The sequence below is a fragment of the Cylas formicarius genome, unplaced genomic scaffold (genome assembly GCF_029955315.1).
Source record: "Cylas formicarius isolate icCylForm1 unplaced genomic scaffold, icCylForm1.1 PGA_scaffold_7__23_contigs__length_41026272, whole genome shotgun sequence".
Classification (NCBI taxonomy): Eukaryota; Metazoa; Arthropoda; class Insecta; order Coleoptera; family Brentidae; genus Cylas; species Cylas formicarius.
The window spans coordinates 9,588,842-9,603,834 of record NW_026844352.1 but is presented as its reverse complement, the minus strand read 5'-3'; positions in this window follow the sequence as shown (position 1 = coordinate 9,603,834).

The window sequence follows — 14,993 nt, the reverse complement described above, 5'->3', positions numbered from 1 at the left end:
AGAAATCTGTAGAATATGGCCAAGGTCATAATAGAAAACTAGCATTCGCTCCCATTCAAGTCTAGCAGGGGTGTTCGCCAGTATGCATCCTGATCTTTTCAACATCTATGGGGACAACATATTGAGAAAGGCATTAGACAAATGAGATATGTAGATGATACAAAGTTAGTAGCTGCATCAGAGGAGGAAATGCTTGATTTTCTTAACTGAATGGAGACAGAAAGCAATAAATGTGACTTTATGGGAAATGCTGATAAAACCAAAATCTGCAATTGACAGATGCGCTGCAAAGGTATCAAGTCGTTGATCATTTCATTTAGCTTGGCTCATATATTACCGAGTATATTATTACCACGGGTTCAAGTGAGAGTGACATCCGAAGAATAATAGAAATGCACTGAAGTGCAATGAGTCGACTACCCATGATCTGGAACGACAGATTAATTATGAAAAACACTAAAATGAAACCAGTTCAATTTTTGATTTTCTCATCTTAAGATATATGGCTGAACGGTGCGCGATTAAAGCAGTAGACAGAAAAAGAATTGATTCTTTGGAGATGTGATGCTGGAGGCGAATGCTTCGAATTACATGGACGGCTCGCATGTCGAACGAGTCCTCTTCGTTGCGAGAATAATGGAATTTTTCGTACACATCGCGCGTAGACAAGGTAACAACTTTTCGGGAGTAGCAGGCGCTCACCATCCCGATGGACTAATCAGATGTAAACGGCCACCGGCACTTCATTCTACAATTTTGTAAATATAGCCCAGGATCGAAGTTATTGGAGAGAAATAACGGCGCAAGTTGTCAGTGATCACGATTCAAGAATGACGGAATTATTCATGTGGAAACATGTGTAATGAAATAATCACAATTTTATTTCGTTTCTAACGCGTTAATTTGTTGTACGCCCTGGATTATGTTAAATAAAAAAATGGTAGGCAACAAAAAACTTTACAAGCATCAAATAAAATCCATAAATATCTATCTATTTATCTAATGACCTGGCCGTATTCAATAACCATCATGGTTGCTCACAGATCGTCAATAAATTTGGATACGGCGTTTTTGCGTTTGTAGCAGGAGTAACAATGGTGAACATTGGAAGTTTTTATAAAAATGGAGTTCGAAAATTGAAGATTCACAATTTAGAAACTCGAAAATAATTTCCAGGGTCATACGTTTCCCTAATAGGGTACCTGGCCTCCCGTACTGGGACACCCCGAACAGTCCTATCTAATGTTATCCTATAACATATCACAAATTATAAAATGGAAAAATACCTTAAGGGTCGCTTAATGTTAAACTAAAATTTTGTTTTCCCTAGTGTAGACGGTTGTTTGAGTTATCTTCCCTTAGCATATTTAATTTATGCAAAAACTTGCTTTCGCTAACTAGCCGTTACCGTGCGTTATATAAATAAACACCATATAATTCTATCAAGTTAATATCCAAAGCGAATATTAAGGTCCTAAACTTAATAACCCCCGGATAATGCAGAGTTTGAGGATGAACATAAACAATTTATCCAAATTAAACTCAAAGGGAATTAAAATAGTTCGCTTCGTAATTAATCCGTTATAAACAAAATATTAATGATTCATCCCAATTTGGAATTCCGAATTGTAGTTTTTCGAATAATAATTAATTTTTAAAATTAAAGCTTTTTATTGTTAGTATTTCGCTTCCACTTCAATTATGAATATGTGAAGAAATGTATCTTCATTGACTAAAGAAAATCACTGGCTCAACGAATTCAAATGAGATACTAGGAGGTAATATATACCAGTTCGTGGAATGGAATATTTCTTAATAGGATCCAAAAGGGGAAGACACTGTCATATCCAACACACAGCGTAATAAACCCTAAAATCAGCTGCGCAAGCTACGGAGTAATCTGATTAATGTTTTAATATTCAAATTACTAAAATAAAATACATAAATAAATTTTGATATACAGTTTATATTTTTATTATAAACGTGAACATGAAAATCAAGGTGGGAAGTACGAGGAGACTGCCCTTTTGAAATTACTGCCTGCATCGTTGTGTAGTTTAGTTCGACCAGAATTTTTTATAGGCAGGCATCTAACGCTATTAAAATCTAGCACCACACACATATAAACACGAACTGTTATCCCCGTTTTAACTTATCAGAGGTATTCTCTAATTCCTTAATGTTTTACTTCAAAATTCCAAGTTCTATGAAGTAGTGGAAATAATAGAGTTCATCTATCTATTTGTTCTAAATCAAAGAAGTTAAACTTAGTAGTTGTATTCCCTAATTCCCTAATTCCCTAAGCTTTGAATCTTTTCCTTCGAAAGAAACATCTGCGCCTCCAATACGACCCATAAAGAAGGAATATATTCTCATAGGTTTCCCCTAAACGAAGTAAAATGTTCGCCAATAAATTTCGTAAAGCTGCCAGACGTTGAAGTGAATCCGCTCGGTAAAACTAGTTCTAAGCGACAAGGCGGAGAGCAAATGAAGAAATTTTTCATTCTGTAATTGGGAGAAGTAAGAATTGGGTCCCAAAATGGATCCGCTAGGCTTTAAGGCTTAATGAGTTAAATTGCTCTATATAATACTCTCATGGCAGGAAAACCAAGACGAAATCAAAATTATTTATGTAGACTAGATATAAAAAACATTAAAGAATGTACCGAATTTTTTTTAATGATTTTTTAATTATTTTAATTAACAATTTTTTATTATTTTTCAAAATAATCCCCCTGAACTTCAATACACTAATTACATCTCTTTATTAACAACCCAATCCCTTTAAAAATATATTCTTTTGGTTTGTCTGCAAAATGAGCTAAAACAGCCTCTTTTAACTCAACTTCGTCGTTAAACCGCCGTTCACCTAAGTCCTTTTTCAAATATCCAAACAAATAATATTCGCGGGGGGCCATATCTGGGCTATAGGGGGGATGATCTATCTGTTGGAACCCACACTCTAAAATGGCAGCTTGTGCAACACCAGCAGTATGGACAGGTGCGTTATCGTACAAAAGACGAACGCCTCTGGTCAGTTTTCCTCGACGTTTTACACGTATGAAGTCTCACAATTTATGTAATAATATTGTGTAATATTTACCATTTACAGTGGTATTAGTTTCTTTAGAATCTATCAAAAGAATTCCTTCACAATCCCAAAAGATCGTGGCCATCACCTTTTTTGTTGACTGGCATACTCTGGATTTTCTTGGAGGTGCTTCACCCTTACGACGCCACTGCATTGGTTCTTTTTCCGATAGAGGGTCATAATAGAGAAACATAGTTTCATCTCCCGTCACAATAGTTTCTATCATAGGCTTCAATTCCGACCCACAGATTGCCAAAAAATACCGCGCACACTCGACACGGCGTTGTTTTTGAATAGCCGAAAGGTTTTTAGGAACCCATCTTGCACTAACATTATGCATACCTAAATGATCATGCAGGATTCGATGAACACTTGTATCAGAAAGCTAAGTAATTTCCGAGATTTCCTTGACCTTTAAACGTCGATCATTCAATACCACCTTTTCCACAATCGCAACAATATCTTCAGTTATGACCTCCACTGGTCGACCAGTTCTTGAATCATCTTCAAGGGACTCCTGTCCCATTGGAAAACGTTTTGCCCACTCTTTCACTACAGAATACGAAGCAGAACTTTGGTCTCACACACCATCCAGCCTTGCTTTAATAATTTTGGGTGCTAACCCTTCTTTTGTCAAAAACTGACTGCTCTATACTCAATTTGAAACATTTTTTTGGACACGTCTTGTTTAAAATGCTGTCAATGAAAAACTATTTGACGCAAGACTTCAATTTTTTTTTCGCAGCCTAAGATATATATTAAAAAGAAGACAAAGTTTTATCGTGATACTTGAGCTGCATCTATGTCAGGCCGGGAAATTCTGGCGCTAACATCGTAAGATATGAACCAAGTTTAAGGATAAACGTATGTCTATAATATCTATCTATAAAAACTAAAATATTTCCACCTCATTATATTATCTTCTACGCCTGTACGAAGAAGAAAAGTATTCCCAGAACTAATAAAAACATGGAAAGATGATGAGAAGAAAGGAAAGTGGAAAATTAATTAATTAGATTTTAAGAACTACAGTGAACAGAGAAAATTAAGTAACAAACTAGGTATCTTTAAGGATGGACGATTAGTTTTATTTTAAGTTAATTAAAGTTTAGATAAATTTGATACATTGGTGATCTAACTATCACATTGGTCGTACCTTAAAGATATAAATAAAGTTTATACAGCGTGCTCACGGATGAACCAATCTGTCTTTCCTTAGAGACTCAATAACAATATAACTTAATGTGCATTTACGTAGCACATTTTGAAAATTAGAAGTGTTCTTTTCATAGCTTGGCTTCCAAATGTTGGATAGATTGTTTTCTGATATAGCTTGTACATACGAAGTCTCGATTTTTTTTCACTATATCACTATCTCCATTTTTTCAGGATTCACTGGATACCCCACGAGATATTTTATGTAGCAGTGGTTGGATATCCATATTTAGAATGTTTACGTGGACGGATTCCTATGAACAATAATTCAAGTTTGCTGTACGTAGAGATAAACAGCGCTCGGTACAATATAATTGTTTAATTTAGCGTAGTATTTCTGGTCTATAAATTTCGAGTGGTTTTTAATGGAAATGAATGCACGCAACAGAATCAATAGCAGTTAATTTGCCTTCCAAGCGTCGCGTAAGTCGCGTTTATGGTTGCTACGGCTGTATTGAGAATTAGTAGAGTGTGACGGTGATAATATTCTGAAAACAATACAAGGAGTCAGCGCACATTAAAGCGATGAAGCTATTACTGGCGTGTCAGTTAAGAATAAGGGGAATTTAAACTAATTTTCAGAACTAAAGGTTATTGTTTTCTGGAAACGATTTGGCAGACAATGTTGGCGGTTTAGTTTTTGTCTTCCGTTGAAGTGGAAGGCCTTATGAAAAGTGATTCCGATGCAAAGTTTTAACAAAGAGTCTGGGTCAATAAAAGTTTTTTGCGGCCATTTTGGATGGTTTAATCCGATTATACAATGACAAGTGACAGACTACCACAATATTCACTATTCACAATAAAAGGCAAACACCCTTATATCTTAAAAAATCAAATTCGGCGTTCGGGTTCACAAATAATAATTCTGTAGCAGAATTGCTAAAAAATAAAAACATAGTATACTATGTAACAAGCAGCAATCGAAGATGGCATACACATTGGTCCAAACATTACCTAAGTGGATATAAGCAGAAATTATGGGGCATTTTATTGCCTCATAATTTCAAAACTAATCAAAAAACAAATAATTAAACTGTTCCTTGTTCGTTGGACATGTATATGAGGTCTTACATTGTTTTTTTTTTTAAGTAGTGGTTGCCAGCGATTGTAAAACATTAAAACAAATTATTTTCACTCCAATAATTACCTAGTTCTCTAGAGGTTTCTGGTTCAATTCATTCTTGGTGCGTTCGTCGCAGTTCATTTGTATTAGTTACCGAACCTCGCGAACGAAGTCGCTTAGTTCGCTGTAGAAAATGTATTTGGTTTTCACCTTAATATCCTAAAACGTAGTAAACAATTCTAATATGTCACGATTATGCGACCTGTTTCTGAAAGGCAAATAAATATGTAATAATAAACGTAATTTGCTGAATTTCTATACGCCTGGCACTAATTATCGTTAGCGTCCTTTGTGAACTGTGATGGTGGCTGTGCGCTACGCCAACACGTAATTAAGGAACCCCCATTGTTTTCCGTTTCTAACGTCTTTGTGTAGTTTCCTATGATTTCCGGATTAATAATCATCGAAACAAAACGAATCCGGTTTGCGAGTTTGTATTTATCATGTTAATTAACTTTACGTGGCCCGCGAGATGCGTCACTACAATCAGTTTAGAACTTTTTCAACTACTAGAAAAGTGAGGACATACTTGATTTGCCAGGCCCAAAGAAATAGAGGGAGAGAGAGAGAGAGAGAGAGCATCTATCAAGTACCTTGTTAATGCGGCGGGATGCTGAAAATGTAGATTCATGCAGCAAGTTTTAATTCTTACTGCAATTACTGCAAAATCAACACGTGCAGAGGAATAGCTACAATCAAAAAAGGGAAGAAACTAAAAACTGATTTGGATTAAGCAATTGCAGCCTTATAACTAGTTAAGATGGATGGGTCTTTCCACTTTCGCTCGAATCAAATAGCGGCCAGAAACGTTATTTAGGATTCTTTGTATTTTTAGCCGAAGTGTGTCGATTTTCTTATAAAAACAGTCGAGAGATTACGGTCCCTGTGCGCAGTGTTATCCTAAATTTACTCGGACTTCACTTGGAGTTTACTCCAAAAGAGATTAATTAAAGTTAACAGCTCCATTTAATTGAAAACTTGACGGATTGTTTTCGTTGGGTAACTATTCTTGGTAAAGCCACACCCTCCGATTTCTGATATTGATTTAGAGTTTCGTTATGTTTATCTTTAATATGCGGCAAATAATATAGACCCGCGTTATTTGCTAAAATTTACCAACTGATCCCATCTTAATCAATTGCATGAATTGAGTATGAAATATATGGAGGTAATAAATTGTATATATACTATACATAGGTATACGAGGTGTGTTCGAAAAGTTTTATCAAAAAGTATTTATTTATTTATTCTTCAAAAGTAATGCTCTCCCCTTCAAAGTAATCCCCCCAGATATAATACACTTATCCCAACGTTGTTTCCAATCCTCGAGGCACCAAGCACTTATGATAAGCACTTTCCGGTATAGCCTTGAGTTTTTCCAGCGGTTTATCTCCTCAATCGTTCCACACCTTTTTTGTGTTTTGGGAACAGGAAAAAGTCGCAGAGGGACATATTGATTGTGGTTTTGTTTTTGGCCAAAAAGTTAGACACAAGCACCGATACGTCAGCAGGTGCATTATTGCGATGCAAGATCCATGAATTGTTTTCTCGCAATTCCGGACGTTTTGGTTAATTCAAATTTCTTCTGGCAAACAGCGCATAATTTACGATAATACTCTTTTATTGATCGTACGACCTTGTGGTAAGAACGCTTGATATACTATGCCACGATTATCAAAGAAAACAGTGAGCAAAACCTTGACATTTGATCGAACTTGACACGCTTTTTTCCGTCTTATCAGGGTCATCATTGACGTCGCTTACCAGCTCTTGAGCGATAATTTTTCAACATCATTACTTTCACTTCTTCAACGCTTTCGTCAGTTATTGACGTGTTGGGTCGTCCAAAGCGAGGTTCGTTATCGGCGTCTTCTCGGCCATCTTGGAACAGCTTGTACCACTGATAAACATTTGTTTTTGCTCAAAGTAGATTTACCACATGCCGTTGTCAACATTTCAAGTGTTTTGCAGCATTGTATTCCATTTTTTACACAAAATTTTATGCCACTTCTTTGTTCCATTTTTTTTACAGCAGAAAATTGCCGAGCACACAAAACACGTCTAACGCTTCTGCCTCACAGAAAAAGTTAACGAGCAAACTGCCTGAAACTGTGAATATATGTTAGGGACATGTGTAGATCGAATGTACGTAGGCCGCCCAATTGCTATAGTCACCTTACTATTTGAACACACCTCGTACATATGTTCAGTAGAAAGCATGGCAACCATTTAGGAGTAATTTACTATTGTATATTCCACAGTCACTTAAATATCTTAAATATTACCTATATTCCGACGACACCAATTTGTATATGTCTTTTGGTGATTGTAACCATCAACAAGTAAAGAATATATTAATTTCGATATAACTTATTTTTTGTACCAGTAATCACTAAAAATTCACCTCACGAAGTCATCTGTTATAGTTTTTGGAAATGATATTCAGGTTGAAAAGGTAAAAAAAGATTTTTATTAAAAATTGATAACTTGCCATTGCAATTTTTCAATTGGCATAAAAGCTTTTGAAGCATTGAAGAGAAACCAAAAAACTTTTCTATGATTCCACCATGACCTGATTCTATACAGTATATGAGAAATTCCCGAATATTTTATTTTGTTTTTACTGTAATATTGTTTTTGCAGTTAACATATTATTATTATTATTATTATTATTGCTAAATCTATAACAGACCAACTGGGTTCGACCTTCCGTACTATCTTATCCTATCATGCTGACGCCTCACAAATCCTAGAATAATCAGTGAGAGTATATTTGGTAATTATTTAAAGAATGGTTGAAGTCTATCTGTACCATAATGCAAATGTTAATGATAAAGTAGAATTCTATAACTAAACCTTACGCATGTTATTGGACGTTCATGCTGCAACCAAAAAGTTGTCTTTAAAAAGAGGCATAAGCAATAGATAACGGATGTGATTAAAATTCTTATAATACAAAGAAATAAATTATTTAAAATATATTAAACCACTAAAAGCCAAGATTGTGCGATTTTTCCATAACTATTTAAGAAATCGTAAACAAAAAGTAATTATCGATGGTCAAACATCTTCTTTCCGAAATTCTGGTTCCGGGGTTCAACAGGACTTCATATTTGGTCGGATTTTCTATACGATTTAAACAGGGTTTCTGGGCGGGCATTTGAGTTATATTTCGATGCAAAGGTACCCAAATGACACTCAGTTGTTTGTGCGATTTCCAGTCAACAAGTTGATAGAAAACTATCATCTTGTGAACCTTAACGCTATTTTTTAAGTTTGGAAGTTTCTAATGTTCATCCTCTGCTTTTAAATCCTAGTAAATGTCATTCCTCACTATTTGCCAGCAAATAGAATTTTATTATCATAAATAGTGTGCGTAGTCATTACATAAACACATAAACAATACCAAATCAGACTTTTCCAATGTAACAAAAAATCTGGGACTTTGGTCAGATATTGACCTACGATTTGAAAAGCACCTCACTGAGTGTCTTAAGAAATCAATTTTCAGATTAAAAGTCTTGTATTACTCTGTGCACTTTTAATTCCTGTAGTATCGTGTATTGTCCTTGTTTGACAGCAAGGAATGTACAAAAAATTCAGAAAAACTATTGTGTAAGATTTATTTGTAGCATTAGAAGAGATCGATCAGTTATCCACAAATTAAAACATAACCTGGGTTAAAATGAATGCATACGAAAATTGCACTATGCATTATTGTACACAAAATAATTTCATTTAAAAATTCACCATAAATTTATAGAATGTTCCCAATTTGAACATAAGATATAAGGGAATTATAACGCCTACATTACACAGAACTGCAATTTTTGAAAGAAGCTTCTCTTGTAATGTATCTGTTTTGAAAAACTGTATCTTAAAAAAGCTTGAAGTTTCAAAAAGCAGTATCCGTTCTTATTGAGGGTGAGAGTGATAAGATTAATATTACTTAAAAACCTGCCTGAGTTTCACAAATATTCTTGTTTCTCTGCTCATGATTTTTTGCATTCACCTAGATATATGTATAATGTGTTACTACTTACCTGATTAAGGGGAAGATCGTTTTGTTTATTTTTAAAGATAGAGATGAACTTCGTCAATTCAGATATGTGATCTAATGTATGCTGTTTTTGTCCGAATAAAGTGAAATTATTGTTTGTATTGTATATTTATATAGGTCAGATTGGATCAGAAGAGAAAACTCTAGAATATGATATCGTAAAATTAAAACAGGTGAAGAGTAACTGATGCTATTTTTCACTACAATTTTGCGATGGGCACAATTTTGCCTCAAACACCTCAACTTGAAAAGTACAACTTTCCAGCATTACATTTTTACACGAGCGCAGAAAAACTACAAAATTGAATAGGTATGTTGAATAAAATGGAGTTTATCGGAACCACCCTTAAATTTGGTCGTACTGTTTTATTACTCCGCACTATTTAGCAATAGACTTTTGTTCTTTGAATATCACCTTCAGTTTCACTACTTGGTTGAATATGACAGAAAATAACACCATTAGCGTCGAGTTCAAGTCTCTGCGTTTCGGAATGAATTACTCAACACCGGGAATAAAATAAACGCAAAATGGCTTTCCTTAATTAATATTTTATTAAAGCGTCTCAAAGGATGAAATTCAAATTAAAGCGGGAAAGGGAGAAGAGGGTGCAAAAAATACGTGTGATTTCCCCGAACTTTTGATTACCTTGTTGAGAGAGTTTTAATTGAGTTTATTTTCGGCAAATTAGTCCACAATGAAAAACGTATTTTCCTTGGAAGAGTTTTCGGAGAAACCTTTGTTTGCGATTTGCCTCGAAGGTGTCAGACATTTGATTTAAAGGAGTTCGACGGGAGCTCTAATGAGCGAGCGGTTTGCTAAATTGGTTCCTGTTTGTAGTTGCTTTACGTACACCTAAAAAGCATTTTTAAAACGTATACGCAAAAGATTCAAATAAAGTTTCCCATTTCATTGGCTCGGCCAATAAAACTTAGCAGAGCACGCCTCTGAATGGGTGATAGATCTTCCAAATTCGGCACGTGTCACGCGGCAAACCATTACCAGGTGTAATGTAAATGTAAAAACATTTCACTGCGAAATAGTTTGGTTATTAAGAATGCTTCGCGGTTAACGATGGATCATTTTATTAATTATATTATTTGTTTGCTTACAAACTCTACAGGTATCATGAAACCTAATGCTGAGTGAGGCTTCCTTATATACATAAATATATAGGAAAATAGCTAGAATAGCGTTCCTTACTCTATATTCTCCATAAAAATATTAATAATAATGTGAATCTGTCGGTAGATGCTAGGGGTAAAACTTAACAAACATTGGGCATTTTTTCGAAAATTTTAAATGCAACGGAATATGTAATTTTAGCTAATAGCAAAGACGTGTGCAAGTGTGTCAGCGAAAACCTCATCTTAATACCTTTTTTCAAAGAATGACAAAATTAATTTAATATTAAGTTACACTTTGATATCGACAATTATTAATTAGGAAATAAGTAATAGTTTTTTAAAAAGGATCTTTTCGTAAAAGCCGTAGATTGATTTAAAATAATAAAGCAATGGGAATAAATCAATCTACGACTCGTTTCTTTAATATTTGTGATCCCATTTCAATGGAAAGGAACGTAACCGCCGCCCAAAGGGTTCAAAGTGTCTCCTATCATGCTCGATACATGACTGCAATCTTTGTCTGGTACGGCAGCTTACACTTCTCCCCTGGCCATACGGCAGCTGCTGTTCATTACATGTTGCATCATATTTTCCCTAGTTTTGGGCTTAATTTTGGTTAGTTTCGGTATTTTAACCTAGATTATAATTAATACATTTAGGTTTTATCCTGTAAGTAATGTAATAGATAAAAATATTTTTTCAAACGGACCTATTAAAAAACCATTTTGTATTTTCTAATTTAATAAGGAAAAATTAATAATTTGATAAGGTAATTGTCGATGGCAAACAGTAATATAATCATTTGACTTTTTAATGGTGCATTTCTCTTTAGTATTAGCTGAAATTATATATATGTTAAAATTTTTTGACAAAACCAGGCAAAATGTGTTAAGTTGTAAGGCGGCGCGAGACGCACTTAACATCTAAAATTAAAGACTTAGCTCGTTTGATTCCGATTGCCAAATCCGAAGATAAAAACATTGAAATTTAAGCAGACATAACCCGCCACTTTATTTTAGCAGAGAGGACAAAACGGTTGAAATAAAAAAAATCTGAAATTTTCTGAAGATTATGATGTCATAATTCATAATGTCCCTTACCAAGGCAAACTAAAAAGCATATTATCTTATTCGCGGATATTTTAGGAACTTGAACCAGCATTTTCTCATCGCCTTTTTCGCTAGCTGTAAGGCATACTTCCAAAGATACAACAGAATAAAAGCATCATGATCTGGGAAAACAATATATTTATTTTATCGATTCAAAATTCAGAGACGTAGGAGAAATGGTAAATAGATATCGAAAAATCGTGTGTGTCCTGAACATTTTACACAGCAAGATTTTGAACTCACGGGGGGCGGGGGGGGGGGGCTCATGCAACCTTTACTTGAGTAAAACGAAAAAGTAAGATTATTGAACAGAAATATAAAGCTCATAAAAATCAGTCAATCCAAAAGGGTCTAAAATAAATAAATTTATTGTATATATTTAAGAAGCTATCGAATTATAAACCAAGAAGATGTGACACTGATTTGCACGAAGAATTATTTAAAAAAAAGTTTAATAATAAATATATGTTTATTAATTTATAAATTACTAACTTATAGTTTTTTTTATTTTTACTTGGATTGTTCATTATTTTGTAAATGAAAAGATATGCGTTTGACATTTTGTATCTGGAAATGCATATGGTTTATTTCCCCCACTAAGAGCCAATTGAATACCATATTTTTAGAGTGCAAAAAACATTTTGCTTCTGTATTAATTTATTTTCAAAATAATGTATACAATAACATTTAATAGATATCGGATCCGAGGCAAAGACAAGAATCAAAAATAGGCCGAGAAATTGTTATTATGAAAACTAAGCAAAAGAATTAATTTGTTTGATGGGCCCTTTTACAAACGGCCGCCGAGTGACGTAACGACATAGTAGTTACGGGCACTGAGGTAACGGGAAGCGTAAGGAAACCTATTATGTTTATGGACCTTGTGATAAAGTTGCATTAAGGGAATAATAACATTTTCGGCGTGGGGATTACTTTGGTAAAAAAATAATAAAGTTAATTCTGTGACAATAAATCAATATTTAAATATTTATCCAATCTATAGGGCAATACTTTTGGAATATACCATTACATTGCGCGAATATTCCATTTCGCTTTTAAAAAATCTCCAATTTGCGGCACCGACGAAAATAAACAAAGGCAACGGGCTTTTTCAAACTAGCAACATCGATCTAATTGTTTTGCTCTGCGACGCATCAAATTGGCATCAGAGGCGAAAATTGATTCATTAAAAAGGCAACTTTGTTTAATAAATGTCTCTCCGTCAGTTTCTTTCTTCAGGACCCATTTCTTATGTATTGTTTGATACATGATAGGTATTAATAGGTCTTTTTCAGTTCCATTCAAGTTATGGTAGCCTTGTTAATGGCAATTGTCACTAATCATAAAAAGAAGACTTTGTAACTGTTGTTACATATTGCTACTATACTATAATTATAGTGTTAAAATCGGAAAAAGTGATATAAAACATTTTTTTAGATTTAAGAGTAGTTGTCTCCAAAAAAAATTGGAACATAATTGGAATTGCCGATATTAAAAAGCAATGTTTCCAAAAATGTTTTTTCAGAATAAAATAAAATAACAAAATAACAGAATAAAATAAAATAACAAAACGGGAAAATAAAAATCTATAGTGGTAATTCATTTCACTTCACTTTTAGTTCAATAAAAAGCTCTCCGTCAAATTTTGCATAGAAAAGCAGGGTACTGTTTTATTTTTAAACTTAAACATTTTTAAGAAAAAGTTTTTAAATCAATCTAAAATGCAGACGCGTTCAAATGTTCCCAGCCAAAATGTTATAAGAGTCTATCGACATTTTAATAAAATTTGTGCAGTTCCAGCACTTGCAAAGTGAAGATTGCAGATTCTGTCACCCCGCACGAATCTAGCTTTCGTCGTTTCTGCCAAAGGTTCATATTCGCCATTGGTTCTTCAACCCATTCTCTGGCAAAATATCTATATAAAACGATACTTTGCTTAGTTTCGACGTAGAGTCCCTTTTTACTAAATAAAGTTCCTATTCCTGAAACTCTCAACATAATTTCAGATATATTAAAATGCGAGAATATTTTTCTTCTAACGGTCAAATTTATGAACAAATATCAGAATCAGCAAGGGTTCTTCATAATAAGCAGTCGTAAAATTAACCAAAACTATGGGGACACTACGTTGATGTTAATTTTGTTATTTGACCTCATGGTCAAGAATCCCTCCGAGATTTTCTTAACCATTATACACCCTAACATACGTTTAGAGTTTACAGAAAACAGTGTCGCATCACTATCCGGTCCAGAAGTCAACGAATATCATATATCTGTTGTATACAGAATCGTAAAAATTCCTCAACCTCAATCGCTGGATCCAGAGTTAAAACACCTGAAAAGAGGGTAACTATGACAATAAACTTTTAATTTGCAAATATATAATATATATACTTATATTTTTAATGAATAATTATTAAATATTTTGCTCAAAACGGAAGGTGATGTATCCGTTAGCGAGGTGACATGGTTCGCATCTGAAACTAACAAAAAAATATCCTGAGTACCAAAAGATTATTAAAAATAATAAGACAAAGTTAATATTACCTACTTAATAGCACCGGAAAACACAGATAACAGATATATCTTGTCATGGCATAAAATCTAAGACTGATGGTACTAGGGCAGATCACACAGAGTACCTATTTCTATCATTAGTGCTGATTATTCCGATCGTACAATGGATACTAAGGGTAGAGACACGCGCGACAGTACAATAAACAAGTCAAGCCCTAATATACTGAAGGGCAGAAACACGCGACAGTAGCCCCGACTTTCAACCTACAAAGTAACAACGTTTAAAACAGTTCAAAGAGAGAACTTACTAATATTTAACTAAATTCCTTTGGTTAAATAAAACCAATCAATAAATCATTTGGTACTTTAGTATTTGGGTAAATAAAACGAAACCATCATGAAATTCAACTACTGTACTGGTGAGAACACTCACCTCACCATAGAAAAATTGTATTGGGTAGTTTAAAAAAAATATGCATCTTATACACCAAACTTTTGTTTCTCTCTCAAATATTTTCCACATTAGATATGTTAAGCATTAATGAATTAAACATTATTGACTGCATATCAAAAATTCCATCCATATCAGGATAAAATATCAACTAGACTAAAAGACCGAAAACTAAAAACACATGAAAGCGGACATCAAATCTTAATCAACCAAACCAAAATTTTTGCATGTAACCGATTCTTCCATCAAATAAAAATCGGAGAGAATGTTCATGTCATTCATTTAGCTTCGCCTCTAACAAG